The following is a 24,061-nucleotide window of genomic DNA, read 5'->3' as shown; positions in this document are numbered from 1 at the left end:
AAGGCCCCGTTCCCACTGAGCAAAGGTAGCGGAATTCTTCTACCTTTGCTCAGTGGGAACGGGGCCTAAGAGTTTGTGCGCGCTACAGAATCCCGGCATATCACCCGCCACGCGGATCTAATTTACTGCTCTGCATCACACAGAAAGTGCTAAGCAGCAGGACAGGGAGCAGAGGACTCCCCTCCTCCTGCCAGGACTTGACTGTTTAGTTGTATCAGCGATGCGAGTATACAATTGAAGAGCAGCCTTCATTCTGGCTCACAGCAGTTCCTTGAACCCACTGTCCTTTTCACGGCTCATTTAGGAGCGCTGCAGAGTGAGGGTGGGTTCACACTACGGCATAGGTGCGGATCGCCCCCACTCCAGTCCGCACGCATCTCCACCTGTGCCATAGACTCCATTCTATGCACAGGCAGATTCCGCCATCTGCCCGAAGGATGAACCCATTCATTCTTTGGGTGGATGGGGGAATCTGCCTGACCATAGAACGGAGTCTATGGCACAGGCGGAGATGCATGCGGCTGCGAGCGGGGACGATCTGCGAAATCAGCGGTGGGTGATCTGCCTGGATTTCTCAGTGTGCACATTCCCTAACAGCATTAGGCGAGAAGGGCCAGTGGGTACCCATAAGCATACAGGCCTGGTTGCAACTATGACCCCTATTGCTACGCCACTGATCACACCCTTTTATAAAGGTCATGCCCACATAACACTATTCAAAGGAATAAAATTCAGATAGTCAACCTAATAGTAAAACCCATTACCCCCGAAACAGGGGTAGAGAGGGGGTGAGGTTGGAATCGAGTCACTCAAGGCTGCTTCTCACTTTAAACAGGCACTTCCATTTCAACAAACTTTGCACTGATCAATAGTACAACATGAGTAACGTGAAGATATAATATATGCACCAAATTCCTCTAACCACCCCGGTCAGCACAGTCTATTAAACTAATCGGGCATCATGTTTATTGTAGTTCAATCTGGGAGTACCATATGTATTATAAATTTCAGGGGGTATGGTGTGTATTATGAGTTTCAGCGGGTGCAGTATGTATTATAATGTATTTTAAAGAGACTCTGTACCCAAAATCTGTCCCCCCCCCCCAAACCACTTGTACCTTTGGTTAGCTGCTTTTACTCCAAGATCTGTCCTGGGGTCCGTTCGGCAGGTGATGCAGTCATTGTCCTAAAAAACAACTTTTAAACTTGCAGCCCTGTGTCAAATGGCCGTGGCCTAGCGTATCAGTGCCCTAACCTTGCACCACCCCTCCGTCCCTCCTCCCCATCCTCTTCATCATTAGGAAAGCCACTGGCAGGATATTTCCTATTCCTCTGCAGTGAACACTGCACAGGTGCCTTAATGATCCAGCCCGTGTGCTGTGCTGACACAGGTGGGGAATAGGAGACAATCTGCCTGGGGCATTCCTAATGAAAAGGGTGGGGAGGAGGGACAGAGAGGTTGTGCCAGCCTAATGGTGGTTTTACACGGAACGATTATCGTTCGAATTTGCACGATAACGATCGCATTTGAGGGATAATAGTTCCGTGTAAACACAGCGAATGATCAAGCGACGAGTGAGAAATCGTTCATTTTGATCTTTCAACATGTTCTCAAATCGTCATTGGTCGTTTGCAAAAAAATTGCTGATCACTCTGTGTAAACAGTCTTTCACCGATTTAACCTATGTGTGAGATAGGCTTAAGCGATCACAAAACGATTTTTCCGTACAATATATCGTTACGTCTAAACGCTGATCGTTATGAAAAACACATTGTTCATGAAATCGTTAATCGGGCGAATTATCGCTCCGTGTAAAAGTACCATAAGGCATACACACTCAGTTTGGAGCTGCAAGTTTAAAAGTTGTTTTTTAGGACAATAACTGCATCAACTGCCAAACAGACCCCAGGACAGATCTTGGAGTAAAAGCAGCTATCCGAAGGTACTAGAGGTATGGGGGGTCAGATTGTGGGTACAGAATCTCTTTAAAAGCGCATAATATGTATTTGAATTAAAGGGGTAGTGCGGCGGTAAACAATTATTCACAGAATAACACACATTACAAAGTTATACAACTTTGTAATGTATGTTATGTCTGTGAATCGCCCCCTTCCCCGTGTCCCACCACCCCCACCCGTGTACCCGGAAGTGTGGTGCATTATACATACCTGATCCGTGTCGCGCCTGTCCGCCATCTTGTGCCAAGACATAATCTTCGGCCGAACAGCTCCGACTGTCCCTAGTGCCGGCCGCCCTCTGCAGCGTCACCAGATGCTCAGCTGCGATTGGCTTAGCACAGTTAAGCTAATGACGCTGCAGAGGGCGGCCAGCACTACAGCTGATGACGCTGCAGAGGGCGGCCCGCACTAGGGACAGTAGGAGCTGTTCGGCCGTCCGTCCGAAGATGACGTCATTGACAGAAGATCGGAGACGGGGGTCGGCACGTGACAGGTATGTATAATGCACCACACTTCCACGGGCGGGGGGCGGGGAACACGGGAAAGGGGGCGATTCACAGACATAACATACATTACAAAGTTGTATAACTTTGTAATATGTGCTATTTTGTGAATAATTTCTTAGCGCCGCACTACCCCTTTAATGTCAGGGGCACAGTATTTATGGTAATGGAATTTAAGGGACTCTTTTTCTATGTAGCATGGTGCTTGTGTGTAGCTGTGCACAGTGTGCGGCATTATGTGGATCTACTAGATTGTTCATTTAGCTTCTATTGTGTTTTTCTCCTGTGTGTCAATCACATAACTGATATTTCCTCCATCCACTGTTGTGCCGACAACTTGCTGCTATGTTGCATTTGCCCAATCTACTAATACCATTCCTTCCTTGCTTGTTGCTGTCTACACAAACTGACGGGAGGTGGTAACACATATGTGTAATACTGTTAGACTGACGTGTTCTCTGATTGACATGCCTGCCTGTCTTGTGACTAGCAAGGTTACCAGCACACACAGTACATGAGCCGCCAGCTACTCAGAAACGTCGGCCTATTGTTGACAAAATAAAACTTAAAAAGAATCTGGCACTTATTTTCTCTGAGAACTAAACACAGTAGTGACAGGTATGTGTCACTTAAATGAAATGGCTGTTTTTTTACCTAAATTTATCACTTGCATTAGACAGTAGCTGTGAACTTACACCCACGCTTTTCGGTAAAAATGTTTCTTAACTCAATAGTATATATTAAAGGGGGTTTTCTATGCAAATACTACTGATGGTTTATCCTGAGGGGAGGCTGTCATTTGCTGACTGGCAGGAGCTGAGTAACCAGGCCTGGCCACTATGGAGTAAAGGGAGCCAGCTGCTTCTGGCCCTATTCACTTTGTAGTGTGGGCCCCACAACAGTGCCAAACAGCTGACTGGCAGGGGTGTCGTATCCTGTTCTCAGACTATGTTTTCACTTTTGTGATCCAAATGTCCCCAAAGTGACACCCCCATTTCTTCGCAATAGCTGCATGATGTTTCTGGGACTTTTGGCCACACTGTGCCTCTGTGAGTGAGTCTGTGTCTGTTTGTGTTTCCCTTTTTTTTTTTTTTTTTTTCTGACGCCAGAGTTGTCCTTTAAAGTAACACTGTCACCCCCTTTGTGCATTCTGACATCTCTACACAGGTGTAAAGGGTAAATTTAGCGTTTTTCATACCTTATTTTATATCATGGTCATGGTGCTTGTTCAAGTAAAAAGTCAACTGCAGATTGTGTTAAGTGGCACCGTTAGCCACGCCCCCTCGACTGCCATTGGAACAGGCTCGCCGAAAGGTCTAGACACCACCCCCTTTACATCGGCCAACCAATGGATGTCAAGGGGGCGGGGCCAACAGTGCAGTTGTGGGCGGGGCTAAGTGGCACTGATGCCGTGAGGCCACGCCCACTTAATACAATCTGCAGTTGATAAAAGGACACTTTTTACTTGAACAAACACCATGACGTATGATATGAAATAAGGTATGAAAAACGCTAAATTTACCCTTTACACCTCTGTAGAGATGTCAGAATGCAAAAAGGGGGTGACAGTGTCACTTTAAAGCAACTCTGTACCCACAATCTGACCCCCCCCCCCCCCCCCCCCCCCACAAACCGCTTGTACCTTCGGATAGCTGCTTTTAATCAAAGATCTGTCCTGCAGTCCATTTGGCAGGTGATGCAGTTATTGTCCTAAAAAAAACTTTTAAACTTACAGCCCCGTGCCCTACCGGCGTGGCTTAGAATATCTGTGCCCTAATCTTGCACCACCCCTCATTCCCTCCTCCCCACCCTCTTCATCATTAGGAATGCCACTGGAACATTTTCTCCATGGTGAACATTTGCACAGGTGTCTTAACGATCCAGCCTATGTGCCAGACTCACACAGCGGATGAATAGGAGACAATCTGCCTGGAGCATTCCTAATGATGAGGAGGGTGGGGAGGAGGGACAGAGACAGGCTAATGCATACACAATCTAGGCCATTCCCGTAGGGCACTGGGTTGCCAGTTTAAAAGTTGTTTTTAGGACAATTCTTCCTTTTTCCTCTTTTTAAATCCATTCCTGGCTTTGGCTTCAAATCTTTGGCAGATAATCTGTCAGATAATCTTTCTGTGTAAATGGACCCTTAGTCAATGTAATGACAAGGGAAAAACCAAGGCCAGGTATCCATCCAAGACAGCTGTTTTAGGGTGTTGCCCCTCATCAGTGTGGAGCAGGATTCTGGCTTTGAACATGGCCTTAAAGGGAAACTCCACATAAGGAAAACTTGTTTTCTATTAAAAGTTATATATGTGTCTATATAATGTATTACCCATATCTGTGCGGTTCTGCCACACTGGTAGCTGATAGAAATCCAGGAAGTGAAGAAAAATGGCCTCTGTGCCAATCCACATTGTCTCCTGCTCCCACTGCTCTCCCACCTTAGGAGACAAATCTTCCATGCCTGTCTCGCATTGTGTGTGTTTGCTGAGATCAGGCTGATGATGCAGACAGGGGGCAGGGCGTGATATCCCAGGAGGCTTGGCTGGTTCCCCCAATCCCCTGAGTGATCTGCCATCTCTGACCAGCCAGAAACAGCTGCTGCACTGATTTCACTGTGCAAAAGTCTGCAGTGAAATTAGGACTGTGTTTACACAGTACTGCAGCGTATTTACAAAAATGATGCAGTAACACAAGTAAATGATGCTAAACGGCAGAGAGGATCAGAGCCTGCACTACCAATTCCACCTGGACAAAAAACTAGGCATAAACAGTATATCCCATGTTATTGTGTGTCTCAACTTTAAAGAGAAAAGATGCTTGATCATAATATATGCGTGGAGATGAAAAGAAAAAAAAATTCAAAAAGTTCTTTTAATATGAGTGTTACAGGTAGAGAATACAGTGTGCTGTGTGGTGTTACAGGTAGAGAATACAGTGTGCTGTGTGGTGTTACAGGTAGTAACTGTGCTGTGTGGGTGGGACCACAATGAAATTATAAAGTACTGCAAATAATTCAGTAACACAATGAAACTGCAATGTGTGAACACAGTCTAGATGTTCTGCAACAGATTTAGGCGGGGATAAGGCAGGGTGGAGGACTGTGATGAACAGCTGAGGGAAAACATTGCATTCTGGAACCTGTAGTATTGCATTCTGGGATAGATAGGTAATTAATGCTATATGCTTCTGCAGAAGTTTCTTTTTTTTTTTTTTAACCTCTACCTGGAGTTCCCCTTTAACTGTAACTTGAACACAAAATTACCATCGACTGGACTAGTGCTATTCTACCTGTGGTTTTCAGTGTTTGGCCATTAGCTGATCGGAGTTCTGGGTCCACATAACGATTCAAGATTTGGCAACATAGTTAAATGATTGGTAACTTCCAACTGTAAACTTGTCTAAATTTGTGACTAATGAATTATGTTTTAGTGATAGTTTTTGTTAGCAGAAAAATGCAAATTGCCACTTAGAGACCCAATCACCTTCCTGAAGGAGCGTTGGCACTGGTGCCTTACAGCTGCCGGACAAAGCCTATACCTTACAGCTGCCGGGCACGGCTCTCTGCCATTAAATGATAAAAGCAAACCCAGTTCTATCAAGGCCTTACTGTTTATTAATCTGAAGGGTTTTCGCCATGTTCCTGCCTTTCACCACCGCATGAAAAGCCACCATTTATTGATCAGTGCACCACATGGTCAGCTACAGTTTTGAGAGCAGTTCATTTTGTATATATATAAGATAACATGGAATTTATGTGTATTCCTTGTTTTCTGAAAGCATTCTTGTTCACGTGCCCAGTGATGATATCACAGCTTTACTCAATAGCTCTGTATTTGGCTCTAGTTACATTTCTAAAACTTCTTGTCATCGCCTTATAGAAATGACACCAGTCTCCGTAATATGAGGCTTCTAGTTGTGGCTTCCAAGTTACCTTGGCAAAGGTAAACATATCAGAAATATGCTGCTGTTGTGGTTTTTCTTCCTTGTGTGTAATATATATATGGTGTGTGTATATATATTTAAATGTTTTTATTAGTTTTATAAAAGCATATAAACACTTAACAGTCGAACAAGGTTCGTATTGGATGCATGCAGGTAAGAGAAATATGGTTGACATATTAGCTGTCATCTAGAACATGGAAATTACCTGCCATTACCCAAGTAAATGAAAAGAAAAAAACAAGGTGTGCATTTAAAACATATACACAAACCTAACAAACAAAACAACTGAAGCTCTCGCAGGGAGTCCACTTCCGAACTCCAGAGTAGGTGCGTGGGACACTCCGGGTCACCCCAGGTCAATAGGAGGGTCTTCCGCCAACAACCTCTTCTGATACCATGTAGTTAGACAGAAGCATTCTTTAATGGAGCATTGTATCGGCAAGGGTAGCAGAGCAATATAGCTCTCCCAACAATCAAAGAAGCGTTCCACATGGGATTCCTTCCTCTGCGAGGCCTCCACCCAATCCCTTTTTATGATGAATGAAAGTTTCTCCAAAAACAATTTGTGTGTAGTGGCAAATGAGTGGACTCTGCTCCAGAAAGAGCGGATCACTTGGCAATCCCACAAGCAGTGATATATGCCCGCCCCTCCATCTTCACATCTAAAGCAGTTGTCTGATTGGTAAATGCCCATTTTGTGTCGCCTGAGAGGCGACAAATAAGATCTGTGGAGTAGTTGCAGTTCCAGGTACCGGCTGGAAGGTAGATACCTGATGCCCCTAACGTGTGCTTTAAGAAGGGCAGAAGCTGTTAACTCCGGTATATCGTGTGACCATTTGTTCAGAGTGGCGGGGGACTAAGCATGGCCTAAGGGAGCGTGTATAAATTTGTAGAAGGAGGTGTGACCTCGCATAGTGGGGGGGGGGGTGCATTATAGCTTTTTTTTAACATGCGGGGGCCATTCTATGGGGCGAGTCTCTGCCGCTATGGTTATATGTGGGAACTTGTTTGTAAGCTCCGACAAGGAGAGGATAGCGTGTGTGTCGGCGTTTTTTGTGCTACATGACTAAGTCCTGCCCTGTGCCAGCGTTATATGTGTGTGTGTGTGTGTATATATGTATATATATATATATATATATATATATATATATATATATATTATACACACACACACACATATAACGCTGGCACAGGGCAGGTCTCACACACTATAATTTTATATAATAATATATATATATATATATATATATATATATATATATATATATATATATATATACATAATATTATATAAAATTATAGTGTGTGAGAGAAAAGGAAACAAAACCAAGGAATAACATAAAGAAAAAAAACGGAATGGGGTTGCATAGAGTAGAATTTTAAAGGGTAACTATAATGTTTAGCAGGCGTCGGGATGCGCTATAAAAAAAACTGCCGCTGCGCTCCAACCGCACTTCCGATGCAGATGCGCTGCTGGAAGGAATCTATCTCCAGTCTGACACTGTGCTCTCTGCTGCCATCTCTGTCCATGTCAGGACCTGTCCAGAGCAGTAGAGGTTTTTGGGGGGGGATTAGCTACTATTCTGGTCAGTTCCTGTCACAGAAAGAGGTGGCAGCAGAGAGCAACGTTGTCAGACTGGAAAGAATATGCCACTTCCTGCAGGACATACAGCAGCTGATAAGTACTTGAAAGATTGTTTTTTTTTAATTTACAAATTTGTATAACTTTCTGACAACACTGATTTGAAAGAAAAATAGTTATGCTGGAGTGCCCCTTTAAGAGTCAAAAGGAAAGCTCCTCAACACTAAACAGTGGAGGATGCTTTAGAATTATTGAATAGTTACTTGGATAATTGGAGTAATTAAAGTGTAACTGTCATTTTAAAATTTTACAAGTGATTATAAGAAACTGTGTGATTTATTAGGCAAAAATACCTCTTATTGTAAAAAAAAGTCCCCCCCCCCCCCCCCCCCCCCCCTCACTTCTTATCTGTGCATTATCAGGCAAAATAGTCAGTATTACAAAGGAGCAAAGTAAAGACTGATTTGCTGAGTCCACTGTAACCTATGGAGGGGGAGGGGCCAAATGGGGATGAGTGAGCAGGGAGAGGAAACAAGCAGCTGTGCAGCTTGGAGACTGGGCACATAAAATGCTGCATTCACAGGTCGGAAAGCTCAATGTTGCCCTGGAAAGTTGGTGAGGTAGGGCTGTCTTTTCTCCTCTCTGTGCTCACTCACCCCCTTGGTCCCTGCCATAGACCATAATGGACACAGAAAAGCTGCTTCTTCTGAAGTGTGTGTGTCGGGGGGGGGGGGGGGGGGCTGCAAAACAGCTTTTTGAGTACAAAAGGAAACTCTTTTGCCCAATAAAACCTATTACAGAGTTTCTTAAAATCACTTGGACTATTGATACTTAGTGAAAGTGACATTTACACTTTAAAGGGGTAGTGCGGCGCTCAGCAATTATTCACAGAATAACACACATTACAAAGTTATACAACTTTGTAATGTATGTTATGTCTGTGAATCGCCCCCTTCCCGTGTCCCCCCACCCCCGCACGTGTACCCGGAAGTGTGGTGCGCTATACATACCTGATCCTGTCGACCGACGCTGTCCGCCATCTTCTTCAAAGACGTCATCTTCGGGAGGCCGGCCGACCTGCCCCTGCCGGCCCCCCCTGCAGAGTCATCAGCTGCTCAGCCGCGATTGGCTGAGCATAACTGTGCTCAGCCAATCGCAGCTGAGCAGCTGATGAAGCTGCAGAAGGGGGCAGGCATGCGGGACGGCTGCAGCGAGTCGGCCGGCCTCCCAAAGATTGCATCGACAGAAGACGGGGGTCGACACGTGTCGGGTATGTATATTGCACCACACTTCGGGTACACATGCGGGGGTGGGGGGATTGGGTTGTATAACTTTGTAATGTGTGTTATTCTGTGAATAATTGCTGAGCGCCGCACTACCCCTTTAATAATGTGTATAGGTCTGGTTAGATTGTTGTTAAAACTGACTGTGAGCAATCCTATACTGCAGCCACAACTACAACCAGCAGTGATTGTAGTGGCCAGGCCAATTTTCATTTTTGCTCTTTTGCTTTTTCCTCTTCGTGTTTGAAAGGCCATAGCACTTGCATTTTTCACCTACAGACCCGTATGAGCCCTTACTTTTTTGTAAAAACAATTATAGTTTGCAATGTCATTTTTCCATAAAATATGCTGCAAAACCGAGGGTTTAATTTTTATTCTGTTAAAATGCTGTTATGCGTTTAAAAAAAAAACCTAAATGTGTTTAAAAATAGCTCTTTTCTCATCCTTATAACACTTTTTTTATTTTTGGTCCGTGGGGCTATTTTGAGGTGTCATTTCGTGCACCATGATCTGTACTTTTTATTTGTAGGCTGCTTGCACATATGCAACTTTTTGATCACTTCTTATTCAAAATTTTCTGAATTTGATGTGACCAAAAATCAGCAATTTTGCACTTTGGCTATATTTTTGTTTATACCATTAAGCGTGTGAGATCAGTAATGTGATAAGTTAATAGAAGGGCAATTCTGCATCAGAATTTAGAAACACAATTTAATAACTATGTGTAAAAACAGGTATGTTCTCTAAAGTATAATGAATCTGCTTGTATTGCTCTCACAAATAATTGCTCAATTTGACTGCTTAATTTTTCAGACAGGCATGTCATTAGTTAATTCCTGTGCAGTACACAGTGGCGCCAAGAAATTAGTATGGCTCACTAGAGAACGATCACCAGAGATAATTATTGATTAGCTGGTTAAAAACTCTCAACAAAATATTCAGTTTATAGGAGTTTATTTTGAAACCTTATTTTTGTAGGATTAGATTTCAAGTGCATCTGCCTGTCATGCCTGTGTGGAAGCTGTTGGTCGATTTCCCAGGAAAAATTGGCATTTTAGGGGACTCCTGAGTGTCTGAGGGTTTTCCCCCCATTCCATTGTGCCCCTTTTGCCATCACACCTTGTCATGGCCCTTTTTTTATAGTCTGTTCCTGGCTTTGTCTTAAAAAATTTGTCAGATAAATCTGTCTGCATAAAGGCACCCTAAGGAAGTTAAAAATACGATTTGCCCCACAGTAAAACTAATCCTAATACAGATTTAGGCTATGTTCACACTACGGCCGTACTTTGGTCGCTGTGGAACAATGCCTTACTTTCAATGGCATCCCGGCCGGAGCGTATACACATCGTATGTGCTCCGGCCGGGATCCCGTACGGGGCCGCAAAAAACTGACAAGTCAGTTTTCTGCGGCCAAGCTGAATTGCGGCTGTAGGAAACCCTGTCAGTTCACACTATATGAAGCGAGCGGCTCCGGCCACTAGCTTTATAGTGTGCAGGGGGAAGCTCTGATGCGGGCGCGCGCTGATGCCCGCATCAGAGCTCTGCAGCCGGACAGATCATCCGACCGCTACTTAACTACCGGCCGCGATGATCCGGGCAGAGACCGGTCACGGAACGGCCGGTTGTTCACGGTGTGCCTTAGTGATAGAGAATTAAAGTTATACCTCTAAGTAACGAAAAAAATTGCTTATTCCTCAAGGCCCAAAATAGCTGCTTCCCTAAGGGGTTAATATAATTGCAGTGTAATAACAATTATAATAACCATTTTATCACAAGCTTCCGAAACTAAGTAGAAATATGGTTTTCCAGTAATTAGGTTTTTTGTTGTTAGGTTTTTTTTAGTTAATATTCCCTTTTGCAAGAGATATTGGAGGTAAACTGATGGGGCATTCCTGTAGTGTTCTCCTGGGTAGGTACTTAGTTTATTGTATATGTTGCAATTATTGTTTGTTAATGGCCTTCCAGGTGCAGGGATTATTATAATTGTAACTCGTTGTTATGAATGTGCCCTCAGGAGTATAACAAGGCATACACAGTGTGTGCGCTCATTCACTTTATAAAGGCAATAAACTGCATGGCTGGAACACTGGGTATTAAATAAAATTTCTAAGTATGGTAGTATTTCTAAAATAGAAGTACCACAACGGAAGACAATGTGTTGTAGAAAACATATTTTGAGGAGGAAATGATAATGGAGGTTTGTTTCGGCTGCACAGGGGCCCATCAGACTCCAGTGGGCTCCAAGCTAGAGTGGGCCCCACCCACCAGCGCCACACACAGTGCCCAGCCCTCACAGCCCTCTTTTAATTGGAATTTTATTTATAAATATTTAAAGTACATTAAAAAGAAAGACAGATCAAGTATGTTCCAATGTAAGCTTACAACCATAATGACATAATACAGTACAGAGACCTTATCCCCTATTCACATAACTCTCTGGTTAAACAAGAACATTCTCTAATCTTCTTTTTTTTATTTTTTTTTATTTTAAAGCTTTTTATTTTACAACCAATTCAGCATAAAAAAATTAAAAATAATTACACATATCAGTAGCAATAACAACCCTTCCCTAACAAATACTCTAATGAAGACTTGGTGGTATACCCCTTAACATCCACTCCCTCCCCACAGAGTCCTTTTTCCGAACCAGTTGATACAGATTAATGAGAAAAAAATACTTTCTAAAGTCTGGCAGGGCAATACCTCCTTTAGTCTTGGGCATGGAAAAAGTACTATACCTAGCTCTAGGTCTCTTCCCCTTCCATAGTAGTCCATTAAGTATGCTTTCTACAGACCTAAAAAACCCTTGTTATCCAAGTCGGGCCGCCGTTAGAAAGTAGGTGATGTGAGGCTGAATGATCATCTTAATCAGTGCAGCACACTCCGCCATGGACAACGGAAGTCTGCCCCATACTTCTACTTTTAATTTTATAAAGGAGTGGCTTTAGATTATACTCATAAAATGTTATTAGTTATTTTTACCCCTAAATAATCTATAGTCGTGCCTGCCAGCTGGATTCCCAAGTCCTGTAATGGCTCTTGGGGGGTACCTGGTAATACCATCAGTAGGGATTTTGCCCAATTAATCTCGAACCCTGAAACAGAGCCAAATTTCTGACAGGTATTCAGTACATAAGGAAGAGCTTGTTCAGGATTACGGACAACCTTGTATCCACGGATTATTCTTAATCATGTAAGCAAGAGGCTCTATGTAGAAAGTAAACAATAATGGAGAGAGAGGGCACCCTTGTTTGGTGCCACGTGATAGGGGGAACTGGTCAGACAGCGATCCGTTAAGTGACATACTTGCTGTAGGGTCTGCATAGAGCATCTTGATACATTTCAGGATATTGGGACCGAAGTTAAATCTCTGGAAGGTCTCCTAGAGAAACCCCCACTCCACCCTGTCGAAAGCCTTTATGGCATCTATCGAGAGGATGGCGCAGGGGGGGGGGGGGGTCTCTGTTTTCGGCTGTACATTAGCCATCACCCTGTCCAGGTTCTCAAACATGGACCTGTCTGGCACAAACCCGTTCTGATCAGGACCAATAAGCTGTGGGCTGATTTTTATTCTCTATGCTAATAACTTGGAGAGTGTTTTTGAGTCTGCATTAAGCAGCGAAATTGGTCGATTAGACCCCAAGTCTAAGGGGTCTTTGTTCTTTTTTGGCAGTATAATAATAGTTGCCTCATTCATTGATAGGGGGATAACACCACAGAGACAGGATTCATTTATCATTATAACCAACACTGGTAGTAAAACTATCTGATATTTCTTATAAAATTCAAAGGGAATCCCGTCCGACCCTGCAGCTGAGCCATTGGGGAGAAATTGCATAACCTTTATCTCCTCTAAGGAGAATGGTGTTTCTAATTCTTGCTTCTCTACTTCCGATAATTTTTTGAACGGGAGGGTATTGAGGACGGCGACGATCTGCTCAGGGAATTAGCTGGTAGTAGATTTATATAACTCTTCATAAAAAGATAGAATCTTTTTTTTGGTTCCTAGGTTTATTGTTGATTATTCTACCCTTGCTGTCTCTAATAGCTAACACCTCTCTTTTCTCCTCCTGGGCTTTGATTACTGCTGCCAACATATTACTGGGTAATCCTTCTACGAAGGCTTTTTGCCCTTGGAACCATAGTTTATTTTGTGCCTTCTGCATAAGAAATTGAGTATTGTTCTTAAGCTTTTTTCAGGTTTTCATGGTCGATGGGGTTGGGAGACGGGCCAAGTGCATGCCCTAAATCCATAACTTTTTTTTTTTTTCCCATCTCAGCCTCTTCCGCTCGGAACCTGTTCTTGGTGCGAGCCACCTCTCCCAAGAGCAATCCCCTCACAAACTCCTTAAGAGAGTCCCACACCATATGTATGTGAGCGGTCCCTTGGTTTCTCTCCCAGAATTCTTTAATCTTGTCCCCTATGCTGTTATCTTGATCTATTAGTATTGGGCAATGCGCATTAAATTTAAAACTATTAGAATTTATCTGTGGGTACCCCACTTTCCCAGAGTCCACATTAACAACAAATGGGTTCATAAAACGTGCCCTTTATTCTTTCTAGTCCAAACTGCTCACAAAAAGCTAAATCTATCCTATACGCCCTCGGGTATGTTGTGCTAAAACATGGCCTCCCAACCTCCCGAGCCAAATTAGCTGGGGGGGGGGGGGGGAGGACGGGAGGAGGCCGTGCCGCTCTTGCCCCTTCTGTTCAACTCCGGGTCCACGACAGCATTAAAGTCCCCTACTATATATACTGGGACCCCAGTCTTATTTTTGGTAAAGTCTATCAACTTCAGGAGTACCTCTCGTGAGAAAGGTGGGGTAATATACACAGCGGCCAGGATCACTTCTAGTTCACAAAACACAGCATGTAGAAAGATATCTTCCACAAGGGTTCTTTTTTCCTGTTTAAGATTAAATTAGATTTTTTTGTGAACTAGGATTGAAACCCCGGATGTATAAATGGATGCCCCAGCGTAAAACTCATGCGAGGCCCACCTATTCCTAAGTCTAGACACCGTATCCTGTGTAGTGTTTGTCTCGCATAGGCACACTATTGCGGGCAAGTGATTCCCTATTAAGTCAAACAGCTTTCCTCTTGGTCCTGTCTGCTGTGCCCCTCACGTTCCAACAGAAGATTTTAAACGCCTCTAACAACATCCCATAGACCCTCCCCTACTTCCCTCCCCATTCCAACCAGCCCCCCTCCCCCCCAATATACCAACTCGCACCTAGGTGCAAGTCTCTCACTACCACTATCCTGAGGCAGCACCGGACGCCCCAACCACCCCAATCTATTCTCCAATGTTACATGGTTTTTCCCAAGGGTGTCTAAAGTTTTGAGGTTTTTTTTTAATTGTACTTGTAATTGTGGCAGGGTTTTCTCCATTTCCCCCAGTCTGTTACGTATTTTATTTAGATCATCCCTTAATAGTGACACGTCTGATAGCAGACCACCCATCTGTGCCTTGACCTCGATGAGGCCATGATAACACTTTTGAACTTCTTCCAATATCTGACACAAAGTTGGGTTGGTTATATCTTCCTCTTCAACTACTTTCTCCTCAACCTCATGATATAGCACTGCATACTTTGCCCCTTTAGCCGCCCCTTTGTTGGAGCTCTGGGCTAAACTTATTTGTCTGGGTTTTAACCGGTACTGATGGCCAGGCCTGGACTGACAACCTGTCTGGCCTGGCAAATGCCCGGTGGGCTGCCCTGACTGCCTGACCGCCCAGGCTGCAAAACTAAATGTTGTGTTACTAAAAAGCAACAGGCAGTGCAGTGGCCGCCTGCCACAACACTGCTAATCGTAGGCTGAGGGCCGCTGTCTGACTGAGGGTGTCACCGGATAGTCACACAGACTCATAACTAACAGGCAGCGCCACGGCCACCCGCTGACATGCTGATAATCAGAGACTGAAGGCTGCCACCGGACTGAGGGGACCTTCTGCTGCCAGACACTGTGATTATCAGTGATCCGTCACTCTCACAGAGCAGCTTTCCCTGCTGAGGTCCCCTGCACTCTGACACTTCAGAGGCTGCACTGACTTCACACTGACAGTTTTCAGCCCCACGAGTGGAGCAGGCAGCCTCCAATGAGGAAGGGGAACAGCTCTTTATTCCGCCTACCAGACAAGAGGAGCGTCTCATGCCCAAGCAGTATGGGGGAGGTGGAGCCTTTACTCAAGCTAATCAATTTACTAGAAAGGTGCATCTCTAATTAAGGCCCCGTTTCACTGAGCAAAGGTAGCGGAATGAACATGTTCATTCTTCAGCGCGTACAGAGCAGGAGCCCGCGCCTCCCTTAGACTCCCATTATGAGCGGGAGGCTAACTGCATTCCGCGGCGGACAATTCCGTCAAGGAATTCCGCTACCTTTGCTCAGTGGGAACGGGGCCTAACCCCTTTTGAGCCTGAGAGTCCTGCTGTGCTGAGTGCACTGTGCCCAGCCCAGCAAGGAAGGGGTTCAATGACTTACCCGACTGGGTGCAGGGTGCTCAGCACAACAGGTGGGCAGCACTGCACTTGGCCCAGCAGTGAAAGGTTCAGTCACTTGACCCCTTTCCTCTCTGAGCCCTGTATAGCGACGCCCACCTACCCAGGACAGACAGTGAGCAGAGGCCAGAAGACAGCACTGCTGTGGTGCCCAACATTCACAGTGGTAAATTAACAATGTCCAGTGCAGCAGCACACACAGTCCTCCTGCTTACACAGTAACACTAACAGCACCACAGTGTGAGCAGGAGCTCTCTGGACCAGTCTGCAGAGAGCAGGAAGCACTGCAGCACATCACACCCACATGTTCTGTTAGCTGCTATAGTGCTGCTGTCTCTCCTGTGCTAACCTGGCTGCATCCTCCTCCTCCCGACCGCATAAACTTTGTTATTCCTCGGCTGTGACCATCTAAGTGCAAGCAGGGTACTGGAAGGTGAATGGTGTGTGTGTGGCTGGGGTATTGGGACTGTATGCTGAAGAGAGGGGAGTGAGGCATTTACATGGGACTGTATGCTGAAGAGAGGGGAGTGAGGCATTTACATGGGACTGTATGCTGAAGAGGGGAGTGAGGCATTTACATGGGACTGTATGCTGAAGAGAGGGGAGTGAGGCATTTACATGGGAATGTATGCTGAACAGAGGGGAGTGAGGCATTTACATGGGACTGTATGCTGAAGGGAGAGATATCAGGGTATATCTGGGTCTGAATAGAGTGAGTGATAGTATTTAGCTTCTACACATTTACATGGGACTATATGCTGAACAGAGGGAGGTTATATACCTGGCACTGTATATTGAGAGAGATGTTCTTTACAGCCGACTGTTTGATAAATGGAGGGATGTTATCTTAATAAGAGTGTAGAGAAGCTGAAGAGAGGTGATTGTGGAATCTGTATGGCCTCCCCTTTTTAGGTTGTTCTGATGCTGAGCACCTTTATTCACACTATAGGTCACTATGCTCAAAGTGCAGGCCCGGGAGAACCGTGTGGGGCACGATTATGTCCTGTTGATACAGTGTGGTGGTATTTTGTCCTAGTTATTCACTGTGTCGTAGTATTATGTCCTGGTGATAGTGTGTCATGGAAATATGTCCTGGTTATTCACTGTGTGGTGGTATTATGTCCTGGTGATACAGTGTGTCCTAGTATTATGTCCTGGTGATACAGTGTGTGGTGGTATTATGGCCTGGTGATAAAGTGTGTCGTAGTATTATGTCCTGGTGATACAGTGTATGGTGCTATCATGTCCTGGGGGCGCAGTGTGTGGCAGTATGATATACATGGGGTACAGTATGTGCCTCTAAAACAGTGTGTGTATTAAAGGGATGTGCTGCAAAAGTGAGGAAAGAGAATCACTCGGTCAAGAGAAAACATCACCTGTTATAAATTATCTTATGTGGGCTGGAGGGGTTTATGTGCCAGGGCTGCTTTTAAGTCCCAGTCCGGCCCTGCTGATGGCGACTTTAATTTTTTTTCTATTTTCCCCGGTACTACCAGGTCTGCTGCACCCCCTGATTTCCCATGTTGGGGTTTTGGTGGCATGTTATAGGTGCTGTGGGCTCAGTCCCAGTCCTCCTTTAAAGTACATAAAAAAGAAAGACAGATCAAGTATGTTCCAATGTATGTTTACAACAATAATGACATAATACAGTACAGAGACCTTATCCCCTATTCACATAACTTTCTGGTCCAACAAGAACATTTTCTAATCTTAATTGCACAGGGAGGGAGGTGCCTAACATGGGGAGGGGCTCTAACCACCAGGACAAATGCCTTATATTTGGTTGCTATCTGATATGGGGTGGTAACCGGGGGATTACCTACAGTGGGGTCTGTACTATATTGGGAGATAATACATACTGGAGGTGCTAACTGCTAGGTGGATTCCTACTGGAGAGGAGGGAAGACTAACAGGACAGATGCCAACATCGGGGATGCTGTCTAATGGGGGTGGGAGTAACTAACAGGGCATCCCTACTATATTGGGGGCTGTGCAGAGGGGGCCTGGTTACTGTATGGGAGAGACATAAAGCTCCTCTAATATATGCATGCACAGATGGGTCTAACCACTATAGGGATGGGGACACAGAGGGGCCTAACTACTGTATAGGGGTTCAGAGGGGGTCTTAATACTATATCTGGTTAAAAAGATGCTTGACTACTATATACGGACAGAGAGGGGACTTACTACTATATGAGGTCTAAGATACTGGCCTTGGTACTATGTGAGGGCATACAGGGCCTTTGTTCTATTTTAGAGCCCAAATTGGGTCTATATACTACATTGGAGCACAAAGTGGGCACTGTTACATTGTAAAACAAACCACATGGGGACTTTGTATAGAGGCAGGGCCGGCCTTAAGGTAATTGGCGCCCTGTGCAAAACTTTTTTCGGCGCCCCCCCCCCCACGGGGTCTGCTGAGACCCCCTTAAGGTGTTATAAAGCTCCTACTCCTCCAGACAATATCCAGCACCCATCACCCGACCCTCCCAAATATTACCGCCACACCACAACCACTACCATCACTATCATATTGTTACTGACCAAATCAGTATACTAAATCCAATAAAACACAGTACCAGATTACAAGTAACAAATATTACCACCGCATACTGACTAATACCACTGCATATTGACTAATACCACTGCAAACTGAATAACACCACCACATACTGACTAATACCACTGTTGCTACTGAATAACACCACTACATACTGACTAACACCAACACTGATACTGACTAACACCACCACATACTGACTAACACCACCACATACTGACTAAAACTACCGCCACTACTGAATAAAATCCTCTGTACACAGATCACTATAGCGGTAGAGCCAGCCCTACACAGATTCTATACATCATTTACATTACAGTGCAGTTATATCCAGTGACTCACAGAAGACGTCTTCTCTGATCGGAGTTCTTCCCTTTTCATCTTCTCCATCTGCCCTGGGCCGTTATGAGAACTTCTCCGAGCCACGAATCCACAGAATCTGCCAGACAGACATATTAGTCTCCTCACTCTGGCACCATCCTCATCTCTATACTAACTGCACATCTGTATTGGCCCCTTTACACCCTTATTTAGTGGGTAGGCTGACTCTATGTGACCCCCTTATAGTATATGCCCCCCTGTGTAGCCTCCTTATAGATGGCCCCTTGTTTAGACTTCCCTATATATGGCCCTATGTGGATCTCCTTAAGAACCACCCTCTGTGTAGTCCCCCTATGGTATATGGACCCCTTTCTGTAGCCCTCCCTTATAAATGGCCCCCTCTTTGTAGTCTCCCTTACAGATGCCCCCCCCCATGTTGTCCCCTCTGCCCCTCTTACAGATGGCCCCCCTGTGTTGTCCTCTCTGCCCCTCTTACATATGGCCCCCCTGTGTTGTCCTCTCTGCCCCTCTTACATATGGCCCCCCTGTGTTGTCCTCTCTGCCCCTCTTAGATTCCCCCATGTTGTCCCCTCTGCCCCTCTTACAGATGGCCCCTCTGTGTTGTACCCCTTATAAATGGCCCCCGTGTTGTCCATCCCCTTATAGATGGCCCCCGTATTGTCACCCTTATAGATGGCCCCCCTGTGTTGTCCATCCCCCTTACAGATGGCCCCCTTATGTTGTATCTTCTTATAGATTGCCCCCTTATAGATCGCCCCCCTTGTTGTCCCCCTTATAGATAGCCTCCTTATGTTGTCCCCCCTTATAGCTTGCCCCCTTATGTTGTCCCCTCTTATAGATTGCCCCCTTATGTTGTCTCCCCTTATAGATTGCCCCCTTACAGATTGCCCCCCTAATGTTGTCTCCCCCCTTATAGATACCTCCCCTATTGATTGCACCCTTGTTGTGTACCCCTTTAGATTGCCCCGTTGTTGTCTCCCCCCTTATAGATGCCCCCCTATAGATTGCCCCCTTGTTGTCTCACACCTTATAGATGCCTCCCCTATTGATTGCCCCCTTATTTTGTCTACCCCCTTACAGATGCCTCTCCAATAGATTTCCCCCTTGTTGTCTCCCCTTATAGATCCCCCCCTATAGATTGCCCCCTTGTTGTCTACCCCCTATAGATTGCCCCCTTGTTGTCTACCCCCTTATAAATTCCCCCCTATATATTGCCCCCTTGTTGTCTCCCCCCCTTATAGATGCCTCCCCTATAGATTGCCCCCTTGTTGTCTCTTCCCTTATAGATGCCTCCCTATAGAAATTTGCCCCCTTGTTGTCTCCCCCTATAGATTGCACGCACACACACACACACACACACACACAACTCACCTATTCCTCGTTCCCCCGCCGCGGCTCTCGTCTCATCCCGGCTGATGCGCGCTCTCTGGGCAAGTCACCGGCACCGCACACACCAGTGACTTCAGCGCACGCTGGGGCCGGTACTTCCTCCCTGTGCCGGAAGTACAAGGCGGACGGCTGACGCAGAGGTCACTGATGCGTGCTCTGCTGGGGAATTCCCAGGGAGCGCGCATCAGCCTGGGGCGTACTGTCCTATCAATCTTTTGACCGCAAGCAGTCACAAGATTGATAGGACACAGTACGCGGCGCCCGTGGGGAGGGGAGGCTGGGGGAAGCCACCACAGGAGGGGGGCGCCGGCCGGCCAGCTAGGGGAGCGCTCGGGCAGAAAGACAGCTGCACAGCTGTCTCTCTGCCTCAGCGCCCCCCCAGCTAGACGAGAGTGATGCGCCCTGTGCAAGCGCACAGGTCGCACACCCCAAAGGCCGGCCCTGTATAGAGGTGAGGATGGTGCTGGACCAAGGAGCCTAAAATGTGTGTCTGACAGATTCTGCAGATACAAGCTGTGTCCAGCAGAAGTCTTGATGGCCAGGCCAGATGGAAAGGAAAAGTAAGCAACTCTATTTAGGGAAGATGCTACCTGTGAGTCAGTGAATGTAACTGCACTGTAATCAGAGCCAGCGTGCAGTTGGATGTACCTCTGTATGGGTCAGCGTTTGGGGGAGGATACTGGTGTTTGTGTAGTGGATGTTATTAAAGACTGGTATGGTGGTATAAGTCACTACTATAGAGTGGTGCCTTGGATTACGAGCATAATTCGTTCCTGGACCGTGCTTGTAATCCGAATCCACTCTTAAACCAAAGCAAATTTTCCGATTAAAAAAAAATCACTGCTATGCAGACTATTTGTTCCACACCCCAAAAATAACAATTTTATAATCTGAATAACATGTAAAACAAATTAAACAAACTTTTATAAACAGCTGAATATGTTATAAGTTACTGTAAAGTATAGCAATCATCATGTGGAGTATAATGTATAAGGGCATAACCCTGATAACACAGCTGCAGTTTGTAGATACAGGATGGAGCTGCAGATTCCCATAATGCAGTAGCGTAGTACAACAGGGTAAAATAGAGAAGCAGGGCTGCTATCAGAGGTCTGTGTGGTCACATGAGAGCAATGGGGAAGGTGTGTGTGTGTTCAGCATGGACCAGTCAAGACTGACAGACTGCGGGGAGCATAAAGGAATGAGCAGGACATATGTGGGCACATACATGCAGCACTCTGTCCAGGGAGAGAGGGTTTACAGCTATGAAGAGATTACCTCCACAGTCCTGTCCCCTGATGTAAGCCCAAGCCTGAAGTGGATCTGCCATTTGGAAGGTAAGGGAGACTTCCTTGGTCAGAGTACAGTGCTATAGACCCCGCTATGCAGACCATGCCCCTCCTCCCCTCCCCCTCCCAGTACTGGGAGCTCTTAAACCAAAGCAATGCTCTTAAACCAAGTCACAATTTTGAAAAACTGTGAGCTCTTAAACCAAGGTACCACATTATAATTATTATTATTATTATTTGTATTTTTTGCACTTTATTGTGCCTCTTTTTAACATTTTTGCACTGGGAGGGAGTGTGGAATTCTCCTAATTTTAAAATTAGATTTTCAAATTGAGCAAATTTTTCTGTTTTTGCGCAAAATCCTATCCTAGCATAGTTTATTAGCCAAGCTGTTTTAGGCATAAATTGTGCAAGATTTATTAAGACACTTGCATCTAATGATTTTTGCACAACAACTGTAAAGTTTTGTGCAGCCCTTAAAAAGCCCCTCCTGTTCAAAACAATTGTACAGATAATAAATTCTCCCCATAGACTTTTATTACTTCAACCAGAAAAACTTGGTGGTTCATAATGTAAGGAAGTCCTGCACCCTGCAGCTTTATCCTACAAAGGTGGCTTTACATGGGGCGATTATCGGGTGAATGTTTATGGTTCACCTGATCAGCACATGATATGTCCTACACTGATCAGGTGACCCGGAAGCCCTGCACAGATAGGAGACAGTGCACTTTTCATCAAATTAGAGACAGTTTAAAGGGGTTGTCCGGCGCTAAAAAATTATTCACAGAATAACACACATTACAAAGTTATACAACTTTGTAATGTATGTTATGTCTGTGAATGGCCCCCTTCCCCGTGTACCCGGAAGTGTGGTGCGCTATACTCACCTGTCACGTGCCAACCACGGTCTCCGATCCTCAGCAGTGACGTCTTCTTCGGGCGGCCGGGGGATCTTCCCGAGTGCCGGCCGCCCTCTGCAGCGTCATCCGAAGCTCAGCCGCGATTGGCTGAGCATAACTGTGCTCAGCCAATCGCGGCTGAGCGGCTGATGACGCGGCCATGTCCTCGGGAAGATCCGCCGGCCGCCCAAAGAAGACGTCACTGCTGAGGATCGGAGACCGTGGTCAGCACGTGACAGGTGAGTATAGCGCACCACACTTCCGGGTACACGGGTGGGGGTGGTGGGACACGGGGAAGGGGGCCATTCACAGACATAACATACATTACAAAGTTGTATAACTTTGTAATGTGTGTTATTCTGTGAATAATTTTTTAGCGCCGGACAACCCCTTTAAGAAAACCCAGTGAAGTGCCAACTTTATGGCTTCGAGAGATATACTCTGGCCTTGGCTATTTTACACCCCCGGTATAGAATATATCCCATAACTGAGCCAGAGATGCAAAAACCAGCGAAGTGAGAACATTATGGCTCAAAGAGATATAGTATGGCCTAGACTGTTTTACACCACCAAGTATAGAGTTTATCCCCCAGGGTATACTGTGACCTGGCCAGACTATACCCATGTTTGACATTGGATGGATATATTCTGGCCTGGATGGGGTATATTTTATGCCCTGGGGCATACTCTGGCCTATCCCTTCTCACTTGTTCTTCATGGACCCTAGGATCAATTCCACTGGTGGACCCAAGGTACCCTAGTCCGACATTGGGGCCTGCTCTGACTGCAGAACAGCACAGACTTCAGGCTGTATCAGAGAATCTTGTGGGCCTTAACATGCTTTCTTATAGGACCCTTCCGGGAATCCAGGGCATGTGTCCCAGATACCCAGGTGAACATATAATTTATCTGTGTGTGCCTTTAAGACAGGACGGTGGTGATAAAAATAGGTTATGGGGGGCCCTTTTCAGTTTCTGTTCGTCCCTGTGTCATCATATGCATTTTTTTTGTTTTTAATTATGGCTACTGTATTTCCAAATTTTGTGCAAAAATAAGTGTCTTTAAGTGCTCATGTTCCTGGAGAGGTTGCTCTGGGATTTTGTATTTTAATTTGGCCAACAATGATATTATAGCCGCATGTTCTTTTTAAGGTTTTTTTTGTTTTTTTTAATTCCCTAAAGTTAATGGTTTCTTTACAAAGTATGATCTGTTTGCTCCCCCTAGTGATGAAACATGTACGTTTCACTTCTACGCAGCAGCTTGTGTAAACATTCATTTCGGTATCCTCTCTTGTCCTATATAGAAGTGGTGACTTAATTAATATAAAGAGATGATCAAACGTTTGGAAGTAAATCATTGTAAAGGTTTTGTACAAAATTTCAGAAAATGTGAACAAACTTTCAGTTTTATAAGGCTAAATATGTTGTCATAGTCAAATCCCTTAGTTTCACATGCTTGGCCCTCTTCTAGATCTCCTCACACCTTCCTAACTGTACATTCAGAATCTCCCCTCACTCTTGGTGTCTTCCTCTTTTCTTTTTCCATCATAGATCACAGATTCCATCACTGATCATAGAATCCCCTATGCTGAAGTCACCTCTCTGCTACCCAGGCAGACTAAACCTGTGTATAGTTGGCTCTATCTCTATATGGTCACTGCTGAGGGAGAATATCGGTCTTTATATAGTGGATTTTATTCAGTGACAGTATAGTGGCATTATGCAGTCAATGTGGTGTGATAATAGTAGTGGTCATGGTGTGATGGTATTATTTGTTCTGTGTATACTCGTTTTGGTAATATTTGTGTGA

The 24,061-nt window shown here is 45.2% G+C and overlaps 1 protein-coding gene across 1 annotated transcript in view; it reads left to right on the top strand.

The window, feature by feature from the left end:
- Nucleotides 1-24,061, top strand: part of CMTM8 (CKLF like MARVEL transmembrane domain containing 8) — a 38,783-nt gene that overhangs the window by 2,617 nt on the left and 12,105 nt on the right. The window lies entirely within an intron of this gene.

This window comes from Dendropsophus ebraccatus, chromosome 2 (assembly GCF_027789765.1).
Source record: "Dendropsophus ebraccatus isolate aDenEbr1 chromosome 2, aDenEbr1.pat, whole genome shotgun sequence".
NCBI lineage: Eukaryota > Metazoa > Chordata > Amphibia > Anura > Hylidae > Dendropsophus > Dendropsophus ebraccatus.
This window is presented reverse-complemented; position numbering and strand designations above follow the sequence as displayed.